This window comes from Pseudorasbora parva, chromosome 8 (genome assembly GCF_024679245.1).
Source record: "Pseudorasbora parva isolate DD20220531a chromosome 8, ASM2467924v1, whole genome shotgun sequence".
NCBI lineage: Eukaryota > Metazoa > Chordata > Actinopteri > Cypriniformes > Gobionidae > Pseudorasbora > Pseudorasbora parva.
Window position 1 is genome coordinate 22,603,626 of NC_090179.1, and position 24,281 is coordinate 22,627,906.

A 24,281-nucleotide genomic window follows, 5' to 3' on the forward strand; every position below is an offset into this window, starting at 1 on the left:
GCGCGTCCACTACAAATGCGCTTCCGCGTTCATTCACGTGATGCATTTTGAGGTTTCTGATTGGTTAGAGGAGTTTGCTCGACAGATGTAGCGTAGTTTACGTTTTTAGTCGAGCCGAGCAAAAAAAAAAAAAAAACAAGTTAATATAATGTCTAAAAAAGTGTATTAGGGAAATGGTGATGAATACACTGAGTAAAAGTTAACAGGTAAGCACACCAGTGATTACACGAATCTTTATTTAAGACAGGGGTCTGTCTATAAACAGCTGGTCTATTTCTCAACTTGCCTTTAAATCAGATTACATGTGACGTTTTAATTCTCTTATTGTTGACACATGAAGTTATGTTAAGGAGGTTTTAATTTGCACAGTGAGGAATTTCGTGCAGCCTTTGAAACGCCTATAAATATTCAGAGCATGTTTGTATCTCCTTTATAACTCATGGATTAATAAAGGCTGGTTTTCTTGGTATTTGCTTTCAAAATGTTTTCCCACCCCATCTAATCAAGAGCAGTCACTTATAAAAATTGCAATGTGCTTTGGCACTCAAATGTTTGTGTTTAAATGAACCGATTAATTCCAGACAGTTTTAGGAAGATAATTCTTCACACAATGTTGGTACATGTCCATGATTGATTTCAGGCATCTAGTTGTTTACTTAAGAAATTCTGTTTATGGTGAAGTTAGGTAGGCCTAATACAGAAATTAAAATTTTGACTGATAAGCTAATAATTACTATTTTTATGTGATGATTGATATAATACAAATTCTATAAAACATTTTCTAAATAAACAAAAGCAAAGAAATAGAAACCAAAATCATTTATTTGAAATTAGGTGATTTTAGTCATCACAACATTATAATAGATTACATTGTACAAATTAATATTTATTTTGAGATTTAGGATAGGCTACTATTACTTTTAACAGTGTTATTCGATTATTAGTGATTCAAGAAGTTAACATTTAGTGAGCATTAACTGTAAAGGTAGACTGATCTAGCCTATCGCTGACACGTTCTCAGAACTTTGGCTAACGTTCTGGCAAGGTTTTCTCAAAGGTATGAACATTCTTTGAGTAATGTTTATGAGGCGTTTGTTCAGTTATCAGGTCTTTGAATATTATCTCAGAACATTAGCACAAATACATTATTTAAACATCATTCATAAAATGTTTTTCTGAAAAACATTATGTCTGTTATTTTATTTTTATTTTTTTAATGTAAGGCCTACTGTCAGATGGTTAGAGAACATTCACAAATTAATTTTCTCATACTTATAAAATGATCAAATAGAGAAAACATTACTTTAAAGAGTTAGCTCCCCCAAAATTGAGAATTCTGTCATTAATTACTCACCCTCTTGTCGTTCCAGACCCATACGACCTGCGTTCTTCTTCGGAACACGAATTAAGATATTTTTGATGAAATCCAAGATGTTTCTGAACCACCCATAGGCAGCAACGTCATTGCAACTTTCAAGGCCCAGAAAGGTAGTAAAGACATTGTTGAAATAGGCCATGTGACAGTGGTTCAAACTTAACGTTATGCTATCCATCCAGAGTGTAGCACAAGATCTTGGCTTTATGAATAGGCAACCTTAATGGGCCCCCATGTTCCATATTAAAATATATTCCAGATTTTTCAAGGGCCCTCTCTCCCCTTGGGGCCCTGGTAATCAGTACTGGTTTTGACCCCACTCCGATGCCCATTATCCATCATAGATGTGCTCCATATGGCTCCAGGGTGTTAAAAAAGGCCTTCTGAAGTGAAACAATGCAATTGTGTAATAAAAATATCCATATTTAAGTTTTTAAACTGTAAAAATTTTACTTTTTTAACTTTAGATAGTGTGTAATGTTGCATAATGTTGCGTTTATACTTAATGTTAAGTATAAACAGTATCTGCAAAGTTACAGCACTGAAAGTTCAATGCAAACGGAGATATTGTCTTTTAAAGTTAGGTCAGTTTATTGCCTTCAAAAACGGCCGGTTTGGACTACATTTGGACTAGCTTCTTCCCGGGTTGGTGACATCATAAACTCTTGCTAGTCACCACAGATGTGACTTCTTGCTGTAATGGTAAGAGGCGTGGCGTTTCTGGACAGCCTGTGCTTGGCACTTCAGCCAATAAAAATACATCAAACTACATTTGGCCATCTAACCAATCTAAGACCATTGCGTTTTTCGGAGGGATGGGCTTCATAGAAGCAGGACGCAAACGAGCCATTCAAAGGACAGTGGAGACAGCGGTGTGGAATAAAGGTCAAATATAAGAAAAATGCGGTGTTTAAAAAAAAAAAAAGTATTGAGACATGTTATACTGCACCCCATAAACACAACCAAGCCTAGAAAAAAACCCACAGAACCACCCCTTTAACCCCCGGAGCCGTGTGGAGCATTTATATGATGGATAGATGCACTTTTATGGACTTCAAAACAGAAACAGCCATTCACTGCCATTATACAGATTGGAAGAGTCAGGACATTTAAAAAAAAACTTAGATTGTGTTCATCTTAAAGAATGGCATAATGACTTGAAGGTGAGTAAATCATGGACTCATTTTACTTTTTGTGTAAACTGTCATTTTAAACGTTATCAAAACATTTATAGAACATTTATAGCCATTGATCAACAGAGGGCGCTGTATCTACATGTTAAACCCCAGCTGTGACAATAAGGGGTGTTTGAGGCTATGCACAGTGTGCAGTCCATGTCTTGTTTTGTGTTGGTACAGTACACTGGAAAACACCTGGAGAAGGAGGCATGTAAAGTTCAGTGTGAGAAAAGCTCTGGCTGTGTTTTTGCATAGAAGGGAGAAAGTATAGAAAGCTTGAGATTTTGAGACGGTCAGACAGTTAGTTGGCGACCCTCATGAAGCTCTCAAGGTGCATACTCCTACATCTGCTTCACGCATTACTTCACATTTGAAAGGCCTTGTGTTCAACATTAGTAACGGCATCCGCCAACCAGCTGAACAGCAAAAAATACAGCACTTCCAACAGACAAAACAACTTACATGAGAACAAGCTGGAAAATCGTATTTGTTTGCACACATGTGACACACACACACACGAGTGCTAATTAATTACAGTACACATAGACATGTGAAGGGTTAGATATTAAACATGCATTAAAATAGACTCAAAGCAAATGACATCACTGTAAGCATGACATCACAGAATTGTCAAACTAAGCCAAAGCATATGGATGCATTATATCTCAGTGCATGTATAATATATAAAACAGGAATTCACATAAACCCCCCTGTGGAAAGAGAAAGTTATTGCACTATAAATCTCCGTACTGTCACAACAGTGCCCTTTAAGTTCAGCAGTGAAGGATCCAAATTCAGGACCTGTAAACAAGCATGCTTTCAAAGATGTGCGTTTAAGTCATATTACATTAATAAAGCTGTGTATTCATTTGATGTTTTTAATGGTCAACATTTGTGAACCTAAACACCCACCCCCGCTTCACATTATGTTGCTTGGATGATATCACTAGGTTACGGGAGTTGTGATGGTTTTTACCGAGCTCTCCATGCAGGGTTCTGCAGGACCTCATGCGTCATGTTTGACCCCCGAAGTCCTATTTATAAAATGCTGCTTATGGTTTTATTGGATATTTACACAGATTTGCACAGTGTGTGTATGTGTGAGATCCTGACTAAATGCAAACCATATGGACCATATTGACCATAAATTCTGGCACTGGTCTCACCAACACTGCAATAACTAATAGTTGAAAAAATAGTTTTTAAGCATAGGAGGCAGATAAAAAGAAAAGAAGAATTAAAGAAACACAATAATAATATTTAAAGTTTAAAGTTTAGAAGTCCGTTATATTAGGGGAGGATGATGCAAGATGCAACCTCCAAATATTTTTATTAAAATGTATTTAGAACCATATTGTTATTATGTATTATAATTTAGGTAATTCTGAATATCTGACTTGCATGTTGAATACCAGAATCTATATATCCTATAACATATCATATATTATTATTCAAAATTCTAGAATAATATATTAATTTAAATATGTCTTAACCTATAATTAAATTGTGATTATCACTAATAGCTGTGTCTCATTTCAGAAGGCTGCGTCCTCCGGAGGTCGCATTTGAAGGCTGCATACGTCATAAGGCTGTCTCATTTCAAAAAAAGTGAGTAGGACACTTCAAATGCGACCTTCGAATGCGCCCTTCTTTTACAGGAATTTGGAATGTGCATGGTGTATCCTTCACGGCTGGTTATAAGCCACAATTCTTTGCGTCGCCGATAAAAAACGTCTTTTTTTTATGTATTATATGAAAAAACGGCACCACCGCCAGATATACCTGCAAGCGTAGGTGTGGTGTTTAAATGTAAGTCATTTAAGCTTGTTGTTTTTTTTAAGCTTTATTACCTCAAACAGATAGTTGTGGTAAATAGGATTACAACTGTTTAGTGCTTTTTTTAAACGTTTAGAACAGTACATTGCTGTCAAGACAAGAAACATTTCATAGTCATTTTCAAGTTAAAAATAATTTTCATTCATATAACTGCCATGAGAGCGCAACGAGGCTGAACGTGTTGGCCTAGCAACGTGATACTTCCATCCTGTGTGTCCCATGGTGTGTCCATAGACAGTAAAAGAAATGGACAGAGCTATCCCATTGACTTCAACGGCAGAAAGTGAGGTCAGTAAGGAACACTCATTTCCTGATGGCTGAGCGAACTGCGCAGGCTCAGACTGAGCTTGACGACGTAGATGTGACATGAGCAACCTGTCTGACAGCTGTAGGTCTTCTAGTAGTTGTGGAAAGTGAAATCTGAATCACGTTGTTTAAATATTTTCTCCCGTTGCTTTTGGCTCACTATGGGCTTCTCCCCATTCTTCTCCCCTGACTTTATCAGACTTTATGTCTCCATGTCCCCCAGACTGTCTCATAGACTGTAAAAGATCGCCTGCGGGCATCTCCTCAGGTCTATACGGTAATTTCTCAACTGTGCGACAGTCGCGTTGGTTATGACGCAATTGTTAGCCTATTTTTACAAAAACAGCTTCTGCGGGGCGATAGTGTAAGATACAAGGTAATCGAGCCTTTTATGCATTGTCGTGTTTCTTTAGAAATAAACAATGGACAAATGGAGTCTTTAAACGCCTCAGATGTAAAGTTATTCACTGTCAAAGTGACTCAAAAATGAATAGGAGTCAATGGGATGCTAACAGGTGATGGCTTGGTTAGCAATGGCCGCCCCTATGGGTGGATTGCTTTCCGAGTGCTAGATTACCCCCTTGGGTGTGTCCTACGAAGGACGTCTAGTTTAAATCTGATTGAGGACACTCCGTACACTGCATCCTACACGCTCCGAAGGACGCAGCCTTCGAAATTTAAGGAAATGAGCTTGTATGTCCCTTGTTTAAAATTTTCTGATTTTATTTCATCATTTCATATCGAGTGAAATAAATGAATCATTTTAAACAGAATAAAAATAATATAAAATTATAAAGCTTTAATAAATAAAATTAATGATTCAACTATATCAAATGTATTTAATTCATTATGTAAAAATGCAATGATAGCAGGGGCTATATATTAAGCCACATTAGGAATGTTGTGTAAGGGAGAACTGTCTTAATTTCTTGTAAAGATATCTCTGAGGGAGTGATTCATTGCTGTGTTGGATATGTTGTCTCTTTTCTTCATCCAAGATACTGACAAGACACTAACATTCAGCAGAGAGCTAAAACAAGGCCCCTATGTCTTCAGAAATATATGTTTCTTTACTAAAACCATGCAAGTAGCAATTTAGTGTAAACTTGTAAAAGCATCAGCGACTGGAAAATGACAGATCTTTTTACTTAAAGTTCAAATAACTTGAGTCTGAGGAACCGTAAAGATTTGTCCAAGGATTTAAGCTTCTTACAGTTGATGCCAAAACTAACTAGTAGATAAATTAACCAAACCTCATGTCTCATTTGTCATTAGGGGGCACTGTTGGAAAGCGGCCTCTTTGTTTATCATACACAAACATATTATCTGTATTTCTTTAAAAACGCTTTTTTTGCAAATAAATGCATAACATGTAACATCTTAATTGCTTATATCATGCACAAACTCATGTAAATCCTGTCATCATGTATACATTTGGTATGTAGCCTACAACTAATGTGATGTGGCTCAAGATGGATGGCCTATTTGTATCTACTCATAAAAGTTTCTTGGGAAGAGAGAAGAACTGGATGTTCTATTTTTTAGTCTAACTGATCAGACACGTCTCTCTTAGAAATGTACTTCAGGGTGGAAATAAAAGTGAGCGACTCGTTTAAAGCAAATATGGGAGGCTAGTTAAATCACACTTTTAAACAGAATATAGCTAAACTTCTATAACACCTTCTGTGATTGCATCATTTGGAGCATGCGGTGGCACGGTTTTCTGTGCTACAAGATGAGCAGTAATATGAGATAATGAGGTTTAATTGGATGGTGCAGACCTCCAAACCTGTCTATCACTCTACCATAATGATGATAGCTTTAATTTGCAAATGATGTGCTCTTTATGGAGTTTGGCCTAAAATCTTAAAATGGAAGTTGGGAAGAGATTGCAAATGCATAGTATGTTACTCAACCCAAATGCACCCTAGAGCTATACAACATAGCATGCTGGGTCATTGAAGCTGATCCCATTTTCTGCTGTTTCTCTCAGTGTCCTCTTATTGAAGACACATGTACTGTATAGCTGTGTTATGGCTCCCTGCCTGTTTTGACTGGTAATTTGAGAGGGTGTGTACGTTCATTCAGATACTTTTCATTTTGAATTCATTTCATTTACTTAACTGGTCTGTTTTGATTTATCAATAAGTTTGACAGGTACGGGGGGGGGGGGGGGGGGGGGTCAGGAAATGAGTGGCCCACATTCGCACATCATAACGTGTGTTAATCACATGGCCACACAATATTATATTAATAACTAATAAAAATAAGCCCCATATTGCTCTATTTTCCTATCATCCTCACAAGTTAAAAAATATGTTTTTATAGTTTCTAGACTCAGCCATGTGACATGAAGCATAAAACTGAAAGTATACTTAAAGGGTAGTTCACCCAAAAATTATTTCATTATTTACTCACCCTCATGTCGTTGGACACCCCTTCGTTCAAGGGGTGTCCAACGAGACACCCAAGACCTTCGTTCATCTTCAAGATACAATTGAAGATATTTTTGTTGAAAGCTGATGGCTGAGAAAGGCTACAGATAGGCCTCCATTGGCATTCAGTACATTCCCACTCACAAGACCCATAAAGGCACTAAACACATCGATACAAAGTCCATCTTACAATGTGACGAAAATAGTTATTGTGCGCACAAAAATCAAAATAACGACTTTGACACCTCGTCAGATCTTCTGTCCAATCAAAATACTCTCTAGAATCTAAAGCCCGCCCCCTACACTGCTGAAGCTGCGGCTGAAATCGGTCAGTTGTTAACACATTTACTCATTTCTACATGGTGAAAGGCACATAGTCGCACTATATATGTGATAGGAAACGATTCAGTGTAAATAGGCTTTCATTTGAGGCGAATGAAGTCTGTTTTAGTTTCACACACCGCAGCAGTGCACACACCCCAACAGCGCACACACCCCAACGGCTCTGGTCTAAAGTTAGACTACAGACACGAGAGTGCAGCGCGGATCATACGCGCAAATCTGGAACTGACAACAAACATATTGACCCATTTGAATTCTGCACAGAATGCTGTATTTCAAAGTGATATGGAGGGGATTATGATGATATACAGTGTTAGAGGAAACTGGCTTTACCAAACAGTGCTCTAGTCAAACTGTATATTGACAAAACGCTATTGGCAGTTTCAAAAAAGGGGAGGAGCTGCTAACAGCTGGAGCCGTTTCAATGGAAATTACGTCAATGTGGCTTGTTTCATAGCATTTCAGTGGGCCTTTAAATCCCCTACAACGCGAAACATGAGTCCCGCAAATGCGACGCCGAGGAGCTTGTTTGTAATCTGAGGACAAATGGCTCCTTAGTTTCGAAATGGTTGGGGTACAAGGTGATCACGTTGAAAATAAAGGCATTTGTCTAGGAATTTGAAACATTGCCGCGGCTCAAGAAAATGACAGCTCCGAAGATACGCCGCTTTAGTTCGAGGTAGTGCTAACAATAATAAAGAAAGATGATGATCAACACCTTATGTGTTACCACTGAAATGTAATGTAATATATTTCCAAATGTAAGCCCATCTTATGCGGAATGCACGCTTCATACGGTCGTCTGCCCTGGCTCTAACCTCGATTGTTTTAGCCTGTTTACTTTTTGCAAACCTTGTGAGAGCGCAAACCCAAACGTCACGCCAAATGTTTTTATTTGTTTATTAAGTACAAACAGGCGAGTTATGAAAAATTGAGTGTTAGGGATTTGTTCACTTCACACAAAAAGATTTTGTAATGAGATGGCTAACTGTAGTAGCGTTTAGTCCACTGTCTATAATAGCCTAATTTAGAAATCACTTTTTTTTAACCGACAACTTTGATCGGTTAACATTGATACGGTCAGCAATCGGTCAAACGGTCATCGGTTAACATCCCTAGTAGAAATGGTGGTAAGAGTTTCCGGTTAGAGAAACGGAAGTGAGAGAGACAGTGTCCCAGATGAAGGGTTTTATTAAGATTATTTATGAGGTATTACAGGCATTCACCTATATGGTATGTGGGGTCTACAATAAACAGAAAAACAAAATGTTCCTAGTTTCTAATAGTATTACAGATAACATAAAACGAGAATGTGAGTAACAGTAAGTCAGGCTATTAAATGTTAAAATTTGAACAATATAGAATGTAAAACAAATAACTTACTTCTTAATCAATCACTCACAGAACCACAAACATGCAGCAGTCCATTTTGTGCAAGAGAAGAAAAAAAAAGTTGGTCTCTCCACCTCTGTATATATACTGCCTGCGGAGACTTGTCCAGACATGTTCTGGGTTCAAGCATTAATAACTTGTAAACATAGATACCTACAGGAGGCGTTGTTGGGCTTTCGTACACTTACAATCAAAATTTTGACATTTGGCCTTTAATATTTTGTCAACTTGCTATGATTCAGATTTTCCTACAGTGTTTTTTTTTTCAATTGGAATAACGGTTGCAAAAATATTTGCGAATGTTTTTGAAAAGCCAAATCACAACATCGGACAAACCATCGGCGAAAGCATGGTCTGGAAACTCACCATTGACAGGGCTCAATCTGAGGGCAATGCCGCCAATGACCCATACCAAGTTTCTTATTGATAATCTAATGAGTTCATAAAATACAGCATTTTACAAACAAAAAAAATTCGTAATGGCCGACGTCCAAAAAGTGTGTTGGAGAAAATGTTCATAATGGGAAATTATGTCATATGGTGCAATCGATTTGTCTTGAATCAGAGAAAAAAAATTGTTTCAAAAGTTATTGACATAAACATGAATGCATATTTGGACAGTTGGTGGTGCTAGAGGGATTCAGTAAGCTCCAAATTTGCTGTGCTGAATGTTTGGACTGTCCTCTATCTGTGTGCCAAATTTCATAACTTCTTACCATACTGTTCTATGGGCTGCCATAGACTTCCAGAGCAGAAGAATAATAAGAAAACAACAGATGCAGTAGATGCCACACCTTCAGTTGCTTGGCCCCTAATAATAATGATAATAATGATAGTAATAGGTGGTAATGCTGTATGTACCAAATTTATGTAAATGATAAGAAATCTGTTCCAGCCAAATGTCTACTCTTACCCTAAGGACTAGACAGACACCCGTAGAGTACTTCAAATGAGGCACATCATATAATTAAAAAAAAAAAAACTCTTCAAAAATATTCAAAAAACTCTTCTGTTCCATATGGGTCTGTTAAAATATTAATGATCTGTTGTGAAACATGATTTGGTCTGGACTGTAGTATGTAGCACATGGGATCTGGCTTCCACAGACCTGTCCCTTTCGATTTGCATAAAACTTCTCTATAGAGGCAACGGTTGTTTGTTCCATGTGCATTTTGATTCCAGAGAAAGCCTTTGAAATGTGTCTACTGTGAGGCATTACATGGATTGTGCTGGATTATTACTTCACTGGTAGACATAGAGACAAAAGATCTTAGTATTTAAGATGGGTTTGGTTGAAGCTATAGCTCTTAGTTAATTAGGAGAGACAGAGATTGTTACCATCATACCGCACATCAGGCTACCAGATGCTACCCAAACCACCACCAAGCCCTGACTAATTCTGCCCAGACATACCTCACAGTCTCACACACATACACACACCTCAATACATCTTGGTTATTAAATGGATAATGACTCGCTGCTTTGCCAGCTAACCACAGTTTGTTTTAACAAAAAGACAAAAAGTTAAATCGTGTGCTGAATAATTTGATCGGCTTACGTACTGTACAAATATGGAAGCTTTAATGCAGCGCCGGTGACTCACGGGCTTACTTGACATTGTTCAAATATTAATTCAGTAGGTCAAATGTCCAATCTTAGCTGTTGGGAAAATATGAAGGTGGTTTCTTTGTATTATCTTCATCTTGAACTTAAAACAAAAGGGTGAGTGCTGCTGATGATCTGTCCATCATCCGTCCGGTCGCATAATCAACTGAGCTTAAAGCTCAGAGCTTATAGGAAAAGTTTTAAGTTTGTTATCATTTACTCACCCTCATGTCATTCCAAACCTTTGTTACTTTCTTTCTTCTGTGGAACATAAAAGAGAAATTCTGAAAAATAATTTTGTCACAAGAACATATTGATTTTAGATCAATAACAACATTGTTATTGTGTAACAACATTAGTGTAACAACATTATCCTCCTTTTTTGTGTTCCAAAAAAGAAATATAGTCATGCAATTTTGGAATGACATGACAGACAATAAAAGTTGACACTTTTAATTTGTGAGTGAACTATTCCTTTAAATGCTCGCAGATGAGTACATTCAGTGTACATCGTCATGGTGATTTCGGTAATATGTTATGAAAAATTAACCTCTTTTGAGGTTCATTTCTCCCTTACGTCAACATTCACAAATTGGAGAAATCAGTGTAAAAGCTGAGGGGTAATTTACTGGCATTTTCATTGACCTGTAAGAAAAAATATCTCATAGTGAAATTAATCTGAACATCCGTCAGGGTAGCACACAAGTCATTGGTTCCTAATTATGTAATTCTAGGCCATATAAAATATGGAAAAATGACATTCGGTTCAATAATTGTTGAATATATTTATGAATGTACACCAACCAGGCATAACGCTATGACAACCTTCCTAATATTGAGTTGGTCCCCCTTTTCATGCCAAAACATCCCTGGCCCGTTAATGCATGGACTTTACTAGACCCCTTGAAGGTGTGCTGTGGTAGCCTGGATGCTAGCCGAACTTAGCCCTGCCCACAATATTTGAGCTCGGGCAGTTCCGTCTGGACTTTATCCATAGAGGAGTAATTATGCCCGAACAGAAAATCTCTGGAAAAAGTTCTGTTGACATTTGACAACTAACGTTATGCGTCACTCCGTTGCTCTGATTGGTTGTAGGTGTATCCTATTGAGGTCTTTCCTAATTCGGTTGAACCACGCACCATAATCCAATCCAACAGGCCAATGGAGGAGTATCAGACTCATAATTTGACTAGAATTGAGTATGAAGATGTCAAGCTAGTGCTGTGGTATCTGGCACCAAGTTGTTAGCAGCAGATACTTTAAGTTGTGACGTGGGGCCTTCATGGATTGGACTTTTTTGTTCAGTACATCCCATAGATGCTCGATGGATTGAGATGGATTGGAAAGCCAAGTCAACTCCTCAGACTCGTGTTGTACTCCTCAAACCATTCCTGAACCATTTTTGCTTTGTGGTAGAGCACATTATCCTGCTGAAAGAGGCCAGAACCACCAGGGAATACAGTTTCCATGAAAGGATGTGCATGGTCTGCAGCAATGCTTAGGTAGGTGGTACGTGTCAAAGTAACATCCACATGGATGGAAGGCCCAAAGGTTTCCCAGCAGAACATTCCCTATGCATCACACTGCCTTCACCGTCTTGCCCTCTTCCCATAGTGTCCTGGTGCCATGTGTTCTCCAGGTTAGCGGCACACACACACACACACAGCCATCTATGCGATGTAAAAGAAAGCTTGATTTATGAGAACAGGCCACCTTTTTTCATTGTTCTGTGGTCCAGTTCTAAAGCACTAGTCTGCAGCTATGCAGCCCCATACGCAACAAACTGCAATGAACTGTGTATAATGACACCTTACTATCAGAACCAGCATTAACTTCTTGAGCAATTTAAGCTACAGTAGCTCATTGATCGGACCACACAGGCCAGCCTTAGCTCCCCACGTGCATCAATGAGCCTTGACCGCCCGTGTCCCGGTCGCCGGTTCACTGCTGTTCCTTCATTGGACCACTTTTGATACTGACCACAGCAGACCGAGAACACCCTCACTTTTAAACTGATTTGAAACAATTTGTATTGTAAAAAGTGCCACATAAATAAAGGGGAATTTGCTTGTAATCTCTGTATGTCTTCCTGGGATTTGTTCCATGGCTGAAATAATTGAACAAGGACTTGAATATGTTGCCACTGTGTCTGTTTGAACTGAGCTAAGCTTGCTCTAAACATGTGCCAACATTTTCTTTAACACATCAGCATACAATATAACAGAGGCCTGGCATACAGCCCCTGCTTTACATAAATGTTTGCTTTTTGGCATGCACATAGAATTCCATTAGCTTTATATTAAAATAAATCATGCTAGCACAAATACAAGAATGCAGCAAGCTGAAAAATTGAGACAAGTTATGTTTGAACCAGATATAGCCTAAACTTCATTGGTTAAACAGTTTTTTTTCCAACAGCACTTTGACATTTCAGTGTTTGTATTGCTTCACTTTATTCCAGAGACAAGCACATTAATTTGGGATTTTTAGTGACTCTTTCTGAAAGTTACATTGTTGCGCCAATAAGTGATGAAAAATGATGTGTGTTTAACTTGAAGAGGTGCTGCACAGACCAATCGGTGTATGACATCAAAGTACCATGAGAGCAAATCGAAAGAATATGGAACGAGCCATCTGCCATTTAATCCCTCCCATGTATTGATCGGTCTGCACAGCATTGCTTCAATCGTTCATTCCTCAGATTTGTTCAAATACATTTACATGGACCTTTTGTTATAATCATGCATTCAATTCAATTGATCAATCCGAACGTAGTGCCTACTAGAACGAGACCTTATGACAGAAAGCTGACACTATGGAGGAAACACCTGTCTCCTAGATATACTGAATCCTTATTGGAATAACGACATTGTTCTATGACAACCAATATGGCATTCAAGCATAAGAATTACAGACAGGAACATATATAACTATATAATGCAGCTCTGTACGGCATGTTATTAGAATATTGAGAAAGCCCCACAGAACCAGAGCGCAGAGCTACACAAGTTCTTCCCAGAAGTGCATGCAGAGGTATCTAAGAATTTGGCTCATGTTCACGTCTCTGGCTCAATGTTGCTTTCATTTATTGATTCAGCTGGCAGACAAGGATATTCTAAGCTTCCCCATGTCGAAGAAGCCATCACAGCCCATCTCTGCCATTGAGGGTTTAATCATCTGTGGTGCTCCCCAACAAGCCATATTGCCCTACCGCCAGCATTGATGAGAAACATACACTGCAGCAGGCTGAGCAGCATCATCTCTCCATTTAATGGCAGTCATGCAAGTGTTTCAGGCAAAAATGCTTAAATACCTTCGACAAATACTACCTGGATACAAGAAGTCTTTAGGGAGCTCTGCAGGACTACTGACCTTACTCTTGCATGCTACCAAGGTGACGGCCCAATCCAGCCCCTCATCCCACATGCTCTCGGTCATTGTCTGCCCAGCACTCCTCTTCTGGACCATTCAGCCACTACTTCAAAGCCACAGAGATCCAGAGCCTTTGGTGAGACTGTCTGGAAAGGAAGGCAACCGCTCGAATTCAGGTATGTAAGGACTAAAGTTTAAGGATTTTTTTCTACTAGCCCCACCACAAAAAAAAAGAAGAACTTATAAATAAAATAAAATAGGCCCAAACGTATTGTTTTTGCTCTTTTTGATCCATGTAACCATAATAAATAAGGTTGTGACTCCAAACACTACTAGCCTAACAAATTACGAGCAACAGCACAAATAAATACAGCAGATCAAACATATAAATTAAATGTACAAAAATAGCAATCAAATGTAAAATATCACTACATACTCTGCATGAAATTATATATTACTGAATATAAATATCGATTAACCCTTGTTAAAAGTTATTCAGTCAAGAGTCGTAAGTGATTTTTTTTTTCTTTTGTGATCGCAACAATATTTTTTGGCTTTCCATGTTATACAGTAGGGGGCGTATTACGCGTCTCCTGAAAGAGTACAGCATCTCCTGATTAAAACAGGCTAAGAAGCAGAAACAACCAATATCATATGTAAGCAGATGCATATGCAAAATAATGTGATCATCAACATTAAATTAATATTTTTGTTGTTATAACTATTGTTGTTGATTGTTTTAAATCTGTAGCACTTTGAGATTTTGTTTAATATAAAGTGCATTACAAATAAAATGTATTATTATTATTATAATCTCCTAGCTCTCGATTGCTACACTCAAGTCCAAGTCATCGGAATGTTCTCATACGATCAGACAACATGCAAGTAGGTGTGTACATAAAACACCAAGGCAGCATCAATTCTCGTCCCCTATTAAGGTTCGAGAAAGCCCTTGTGCTGTGGACAGACCAGCATCAACTATCTATTTGAGCTGTCCAATTCCCAGGCCGTATGAACCACAGGGCAGACATTTTGTCAAGGGGGAATGGAGACTACACCCTCAATAAGTGGATATGAAATGAGCGGAAGGGTGACCTCTTTGCGTCACAGGAGAATGCTCATTGCCTGCTGTTTTTTCTCCATAGCCAAGCATAAGAGTGGCTGAAAACACGCAAGCATGTATTTCTGCCAGTACAAATCTGGTAGAAAGCTGAGTCAGTTCTGTTGGTTGTGCCCAAGTGGCCCATGCAGCCCAAGTTCCCAGACCTGTTGGAACTGTTGATCGGCCCGACATGGTCCGTCCCACAGAGAAAAGATCTCCTCTTCTCAAGCATAGTGTTTAATCTGGCACCTCGATCTAGAATTGTGGAATCTGCATGTCAGGCCGCTCAGTAGAAGCAGCCACCATTAGCTACACTACCTTAGCAAGAGCTGAATACCATTATTGAAGCGAGAGCTTCATATATTTAAAGGAACTGTATGCAAGAAATGTATTTCAATTAATCATAAAATGGCCCTGATATGTCACTAGACATTAAAAAATCACATGAATTTCAAATACTTATATCACTGACAACAGTAGTCCGGCCTGGATATTGTCATTTAAAAGTTGTTGTTGAAGCCCTCATCTGATGTTGATGTTTTGGCCTGAAGCTCCACCCTCCACCTATCTACCAATCACAAAGTCAGTAGTGATTCGGCATCTGAGGGCAGGGGTATACACCACTCTGCAGTAATTTGAAAGTGATTGCAGTACCAGTTTTGGCCACAGTCTTACATACACTTCCTTTAACAAATGAAATGTATTAAAAAGAACTTGTGACTAAACCTCATATCCCCATTGGATCTTCAAACTGTCGGTCAAACCTCATAACTCCACTCCGCCTCTATCATGGATGAAGTTCCACACAAAGTTTAGACCATCTCTGCTGGTTTGCAAGGGTAAATAAAGAACTGTTTTGATTACAGTGTTTTCTTTACTCAAGAAACTCATAAATTCTAATGTTTTATTTATTTGAGGTAAGCGTAGAAGAAGACTAATGCTTAGTCTAGCATTTCTCATCGGATCATAGTTAATACTGGGGAGATGCCATGAGCACCTGTTCTACTCAAACAGACATTTAGAGATTTGCAATTTGACATGATCTGGCTGTGTAATAATATCCTTTAATTTGTTTATTATCCGATTAAGATTACTGAACAATCACTATATTTTATATAAAAAATACCAAATCAGTGATTTCATTTTTTATTTTATTTTAATTTTCATATTATTATGATGATGAAGTTGAAGTTATGAAATGCTTCAGAAAAGACATCTGGTTTGTCAATTTTCTGTTCCCTTTTACGGATGGAAAAATGAATGAGGGTTATCATCCGTCTGTTTTTATATGTCTTGTAGTTATATAAGTTTTTTTCTGTAGCCTTTGATTATCAGACCAAATGACTTGAAGATCTACATATGAGTGTATCTACATTATAGAAATACTAGTGTTGTTCTCCAAGCAGTTGCTGTTTACTTGGATCAGCAGAGGGACAAAGACTTGAAACCGTTCTCTGTTTTTGCAGATATCTGGCCCTATATTGCATGACACATGCTGTAGTGGAAACCTGGCCTCAAGGAAACACAGGGATCCCCATCTACGTGGCTTAACTGTTTTTGCAGATCTAAAGTGCAACCAGTAGCGGGGAGGAGTTAAGGACAAGTTATTTAAGACAGTGGGAGAACAGTAATAATTGGATAAGATTTGGCCAAAAGTTGTTTAAATATACTTTGGACAGGATTTTAGTCTCTGCATGCCTAAAATCCAGGTCACAAAAGATTTGTCATTTGAGTTCTTTAAACCAATTGCAATAGAACTGTCCATTTGAAAAATGTTACCTATTAATTTTCCATTTTGCATCACTTTTAAATTTGTTGTCTATTATCGTTAGTATATACTATCACACACAGATGTTCATTCAGAGTGAGGATAGACTTCTCAATGGGAGTTTAATTTGGAAAATATTTCCTCCCAAAAGGTGACAATCAATCAGTTTCCCTGAACATTACTTAAAATAACATTAAAATGTTTTGTTGAAAGTGCTGCTTATATGAACATCTCGAATGTGTGTGTGACGCTTTGGATAATGCTTAGTTGCATCCTAGAGAGAGATAAAATACTTGTGTATTAAGCCTTTGTGTCAATGAAAAATTTAATGAAATAAAAAACATTGTTGCATTTACCGCTGAACTCTGGACCGCTGGACAAGGCTTAAATTATGTTAAGATTCATTGAATAAAAAAATAAAAGTTGCATTTACCCTTATAGTTATAGTACTATAGTTGTAACTGATCTTTTGTTTAGGGTCATTTAAGTAAAAAATCACGTATTCATAGAAAAAAGTTATCCTTGCACAATTTATGAATTGCAGCTGGGTCTGAGACACTGTTTGTGAACACTCAAATACAATGCTTCTAAAACCCTTTTTACTGATCTCATGAGTTTTTTGTTGACATGTCGGAATTGTCAATGGATGTGACCACTGAATGTCAAAACATTGCCGTCATTCAATGTGAATTATCATGTAAGATCAGCGTAATCCACGTGTGGTGATATTCTTCAGCATCTGGCCAATGTCCTGCTGAAGAGCAGAGTGCTGAGGATTAATTATTCACCCTGACACGGAAAAGCCATAAGAATTTGGCAAAGGAAGCTCTTTCCCAGTAGCTGACCTTCAGGGATCCTTCCACTTTCTTTTCCTAACATATGCATGCAATCTTGAAAAATGAGGAGGACAAGAGTTTGGCAGCTCAGGGGCAAGTGTCTGTGACATCTGCTCTATCTCTCTTACAGACTTAATCCTTCAGAATAAATAAATGACTCTCGTGACACAAAGGGAAATCCAGTGCAGCTGGATAGGATGGCACACGCAAACATCCAATTGACAATACAGCACATGGTACAAAAAAGACGGTGAACTTTAAAGGTCCCCTAGAATGAAAAATTGAATTAACCTTGCCATAGTTAAATAACATAACATACAGTGAGTCTCAAGCACCATTGTCTCCTCATTCATATGTAAATCTTGTTTGTGAAAAACACCACGGAAAAACAGGCTATTTTCAACATAACCCCACCTGTGACACAATCGCTGGGATCCTTAATATGTACGCCCTCAACATTTGCATGTCAGCCCATGTTCATTTTCAGGCGGGACTGTGCAGCTGAATCATCAGTTCAGCAGATAAACAAGCATCACACGAGGATAGCGAAAAACGGCAGATCATGGAAATAAATGTCATGTTCCAGGCTGTGCAGGGGATTTTTGTCCTTGACTTTTATCCTTCCCACAGATAAACAAAGTCAACAGTCATGGTTGATAGGGCTGAACGATATTCTGTTTTAACATCGACATTGCGATGTGCGCGCGTGTGCGATAGTCACATCGCCGGAACATGCGAAGTGAAGGGTAGTAGCCCATGGTGTATTAAGAGAAGGGTAGCACACAGTAAACATGAGTTTGTTGCTGGAGTGACATGCACGTTCCGCGTGCCTGCAGATTGATTGGTTCACTGTGCCGCTGCTCACCGCTCATGGCCAAACATTCCCTGCTAAAATGCGCAACGAAGAAGATCCGAAGAGGGGAAAAAAAAGGTTCGTACCAGAAATCATCTTTTTGGGACTATTTCGGCTACATAAAGGATGATGTTGAACAAAAAGAGGTACTTAGCATGGAGTGTCTTGTGGCCACAAAACAAGAAAACACCACCAATTTGTCTAATCACTTAAAACGGCACCACAAAGATCTTTACGACGAATACAAAGCAGGGCTCGACATTAACGCTTGTCCGGGACATATGTGGATGTTTTGAAGGGACAAGTGAAAGAGATTTTTACTTGCCAAGAGCTGGATTAAAACAAAAAATAACTAGCGAATTACCAAAATGCAAGAATGTTTGTGCATTAATTTAGTGTAAGTGGCAATCGAAAGTGTTAAATATATAATGAACTGACGATAATAATGTCGCGCTGTTGACGCTCGTGCAGCCTCTCGAGGAGAAATTACAACACTTGAGTGTTTTCCTTAATACCATCACAACTGTGACACTGATTTCATATGACAGGTCCATAAACAACTAATTAACATTCACTTAAAGTCACTTACATTTTAGATGCAATATTTTGTGTTTTTGTTCTATTTCAGCAGTTAAAATCGTTCACAGCAGACCCGTAACACGTCTTACTCATAGCAACAAGCGTGAATGATTCAGCGTTTGAATGAACGACTCAGTGACTCACTCATTAAGACGGTCACTTGCTGCCACCTACTGGAGGTTTAGTTTCATGTTTACACAAACTTTCCAACTTTTCTTTTTGTCACTTGTAATGAAGCTTGCTTTTTACTGAAATTATTAATATCATGGAATGGTAATTATTGACTTTAGCCCGGATTGATGGCTCTCAATATCGCAATATATATCGTTGGGGGAAAAAATATCGCAATGTAATTTTTTTCCAATATCGTGCCCTAATGGTTGATGTTTATTTATAATCAGATACCACAACAATTTAATTCAAAGTTTAATTCGTTTGCTCGGCCCATTTCACCTTGGAGAGTTTGTTTATAAGTCCTAAGGTCTTAGGGGTGTCCAACGACATGAGGGTGAGCAAATAATGAAATCATTTTCATTTTTGGGTGAACTAACCCTTTAAAAATGTAAATTTTATCATCATTTACTCACGCTCATGTCCTTCCAAGTCTGTAAGACTTTTGTTTAAATCTGAGAGATTTCTGCCCTTCCAATGAAAGTCTATTCACCAAAAAATGTTACGCTTCGAAATGTTCATAAAGAGATTGCAAAATAAATCCATATGAATGAGGACTTTATTCTAAGTCTGAAGAGACATTTACATTTTTTAATGAACCATCCCTTTAATTTGACATGCATCATATAAAAAGACAAAACAAAATGTCAGAACTCAGCAGTAAAGATCATCAAAATAATGGAGTGCTGTGTCCTTCTATCCATGGGATGGGCAGATATTGTAAAAGTGATCTATCTGGATCCAATTCGGTTTTAAAAATGATCTTTTTATACTGTACCATCAAAATATCTTCTGACATTTACATTTTATTTGGAAGATATTCGTCAGTGCTTTGGAAAGTTTTGAATAGTATCAGATATTAGTAAAATATTAAATTATATATGAGGGTATAAAATGTTTTTGAGTCCCTAACCATAACCAGTGCACAACAACATATGAATAAAAGCACACTCTAAAATGCTGGGTTAAAAATAACCTAAGTTGGGTTGAAAAAGTTTTTTGCTTTGTGGCAGGGCGCATTATCCTGCTGAAAATCACCAGGGAATACTGTTTCCATGAAAGGATGCAGATGGTCTGCAAAAATGCTTAGGTAGGTGGTACGTGTCAAAGTAACATCCACATGGATGGCTGCTGGCCCCAAGGTCTCCCAGCAGAACATTGCCCAAAGCATCACACTGCCTCCGCCGTTTTGCCGTCTTCTCATAGTGCATCCTGGTGCCATGTGTTCCCCAGGTAAGCGACACACGCACCCGGCCATCCACGTGATGTAAAAGGAAACGTGATTCATCAGAGCACGGCCATGTTCTTCCACTGCTCCGTGGTCCAATTCTGATGTTCACATAGTTCCCACAGTTTGCGCTTTCAGCAGTGCACAGGGGTCAGCATTGGCACCCTGACTGGTCTGCAGGTATGCAGCCACATACGCACCAAACTCCGATGCACTGTGTATTCTGACACCTTTTTATAAGAACCAGCATTAACTTCTTGAGCAACTTCTTGCCCAACGTGCTGGGCAGTTTTTTCAAAAAATTACTTTATGGCTGCAAATTTAAATTTAGACACATAATTAGAGACAACAATAATAATCAAAAGGTTAACATTTATTTTTAAGAAATGTAATACATGTTTATTGTTTAATTATTATTAATTAAACTTAATAACGTTAATTTATTAAATGTGAACTAAATGTGTTAATTTCCAACATACTTTGGGTTCAGTTTAAGCAAGCAACACAGTTTTCTTTTAACAATAGTTGAGTTGAATAAAACTACCCAGCAGGCAAACATTTAACCTAATTGTTGGCTTAAAAAAAACAGTCACTGGGTAAAAAAAAATGGCTGAGTTTGTCCATTTTTAACCCAGTTTGGGTTGTTTTTAACCCAGCATTTTTTTTAAAAGTGCAGGTCAATGTAAAATCGCCATAAAAATAGCTTTATGTGAAAAATAATGTTTTGATTTATGTCAACTCATAACAAATAAAAACAAATGATCAAATTCATAATAGGCTAAATGAACAAAATGGAATGAAGACTAATTAATACCTGATTGTGGTGCAGTGACGCCAGTGACTTATATCTGCATATTGAAATCAATCATCTTACAACTATGTAATATAATGGCAAATATCCATCAGGAACCAATCAAACTGATTTCTTCAAAGAATTAATCTCTATAATACATCATATGGTTTTGATATAGATTCACAAATACCATCTGGAGGCTGTCTGATCTCCAACAGAACGGGAGTTTATTTATATTCTATTTTGTGGCTTTCAGTTCTGTTTATGATCAGTTTGTAAATTCTGGCAATAGATTAAAAGCCAGTTATGCTGTTGTAAATGTGTTCTGGCAGGTGGCAGGTGAATGTCCTCCAGGTCACAGCATTATGTAACATGCATTGCAGGCTGTGCCCATACAAGCCAAATGGACAGAAAATAGATCAAAGTGACAGAAATATGAACAGTCACAATTTGAAACATTTTTGTATAAGCATCTCTTGTTCTTTATTTACTGCATATTTTTTACTGCAAAAAGAAATGAAATTGGCAGCAAACTGTCAACTGCACACAACAGGCAGATCAACAGGCAAACGCACAAAAGCACAATAGCAATTTGAACAAAAATAAATCACAGGTCGAACACAACTCCCTCTTCATGGCCTTTATTGCTCCTTGGTCCTATTATAACAACTGGAGATCACTTTGCTCTGATCAAATCCTGTGAAAGAAAGGGATAAACAAAAGAGAGAAAGAGACAGGACAAGCAAAGCAACACATACACAAAACATCTCAGGATGTAACATTGTTGTACTGCACAAGGGATACATTTAGCCGGTCATTGTAAACAAATAAATGGCGACAGGTTGATAATGACCAGCTGACTGTACAATATGTTATCCCTTATGTTTTACACAGCTACTTGTCAAATACTCTGATCAGGCATAACATTATGATTCCTAATATTGCTTTGGTCCCCATTTTGCTGCCAAAACAGCCCTGACCCTTCAAGGCATTGACTCCATTAGACCCCTGAAGCTGTGCTGTCGTATCTGGCACCAAGATGTTTGCAGCAGATCCTTGAAGTCCTGTAAGTTGCGAGGTGGGGTCTTCCATGGATCGGACTTGTTTGTTCAGCACATCCCGCAGATGCTCATAGGATTGAGATCTTATTAGCTTCTTTTATTGTTCTGTGGTCCAGTTCTGATGCTCATGTTGGCGCTTTCGGCGGTGGTATGTGACAACTTCCCCGATGTTTTGTCAATGAACTACAATTGTTACCTTTTTCATACAAAATAATGGAAAAGCCCATTCATGCAGCATAGTTCAAAACAATGCAAGAAATTAGATGAAGAAACACATTCAGACATTCAAACAAACAGAGCTGAACACAACACTATATCCGTCTCTCTACATACAGCTTTCAATAAAGAGGAGACAAATAGATGAGCTAGAATGCTAAAATTTGAAGAAAATCATTAGTTGGACATCTGCATATATGCTGTATGTGAAGAATTCTACATGTAGGCATATTAGCTTTGATTTCATTTCATACAGGTAATACATTTTTTACATCCATTTTTTTTTTTTGGATTATTATGGTAAGTACACAGTATCACTCCTACACTCTCAGAAAAAAAGGTACAGTTCTGTCACTGGGGCGGTACCCTAAGGAACAAAAGTGAAAAAGTTCATCTTTGTACCTTACTCACCCCTAAATGGTACATATTAGTACCTTAAAAGGTACATATCAGTACTTTAAGAGTGTGAATTCGTACCTTAAATGTACATAGCAGTACCTTAAAGGTACGTTTTAGTACCTTTCCGGTTTTGTACCTTAAGGTACCGCCCCAGTGACAGCAATGTACCTTTTTTTCTGATGGTGTACAAAGTATGACATTACCATTTTTTTTTTTTTTTTTGGCATATACTTTTAATAAATTAAGCACATTTTCTACATTAAGGACAGTAGTGAGACCAGCTATTATGTTTGGTTTGGAGACAGTTGCACTGAGGGAAAGACAGTAGGAAGAGTTAGAGGTAGCAGTGCTGAAGATTTTGAGGTTCTCTTTGGGAGTGACTAGGATGGATAGGATCAGGAATGAGTACATCAGAGGGACAGCACATGTGAGATGATTTGGAGAAAAAGTTAGAGAGGCCAAGTTGAGATGGTTTGGCCATGTTCAGAGGAGGGAGAGTGAATATATTATTAATTATACTATTTTCTAGAAATACCTGATATTAACCTGACTTTTAATTAATTAATTGGTGTTAGAAATAGCTCATATGAAAAGCTAAAACCTTCCCAAATGATGTTTAATGCACTGAAATAAATAATGTTCACAGAAAAAATATTTATCATTCATCAAGACGGAAAGGTCAAATTTTGGCAAGACAAAAGTTTTGTCGCCTATATAGAAATTGAACAAATTTACAGCAAATACAAAAATATGTCAGCAAATTAAGTTGTGGTGCTGTGAGATCCAAATTTAATATCTTGTATGACTTCCATGAGCTTGAAGGACTGGATCCATGCGGTTTGGCAAGGATTCATACAATTTATTGATGAAGTCATCAGGAATAGCTAAGAAAGCAGCCTTGCATGCCTCCCAGAGTTCATCAATATTCCTTGGTTTCGTCTTCCATGTGTCCTCTTTCATCCTACCCCACATATGCTCAATGATGTTCATGTCTGGTGACTGGGCTGGCCAATCCTGGAGCATCTTGATCTTCTTCGCCTTGAGGAATTTTGATGTGGAGATGGAAGTATGCGATGGAGCACCGTCCTGCTGCAGAATGTGGCCTCTTTTATGGTTGGGAATATAAGAGGTAGCTAAGATTTCTTGGTATTTTAGACTATTGATGTTGCCTTCCACCCTGCAGATCTCTCGCACACCCCCATACTGGATGTAACCTCAGACCATTTTTCCGCCACCAAACTTCACTGTTTTCTGGGTGAATCTCGGATCCATTCTGGCTCCAGTAGGTCTCCTGCAATATTTGCGGCGACTGTGGTGTAATTCAACAGAAGAATCATCTGAAAAATCCACCTTCTGCCACTTTTCCAGCGTCCATCCTTTTAGCAGGCTGTGGGCCTTGGCAAATGCCACACGGTTTTTCAATTGTCTTTTATT

At 38.1% G+C, this 24,281-nt stretch overlaps 1 long non-coding RNA gene across 2 annotated transcripts; it reads left to right on the top strand.

Annotated features, from left to right (window-relative positions):
- Positions 1 to 139: 139 nt before the first annotated feature.
- LOC137084284 (uncharacterized) lies at positions 140 to 17,309 on the top strand. 2 transcript variants are annotated; one of them, XR_010906725.1, is made up of 7 exons: positions 140 to 206; positions 1,371 to 1,488; positions 4,093 to 4,161; positions 13,567 to 14,017; positions 14,413 to 14,497; positions 14,663 to 14,730; positions 16,410 to 17,309. It is a non-coding gene; the product is annotated as an uncharacterized lncRNA (long non-coding RNA). The 2 variants fall into 2 exon arrangements; XR_010906726.1 differs by lacking the exon at positions 4,093 to 4,161.
- Positions 17,310 to 24,281: the final 6,972 nt, after the last annotated feature.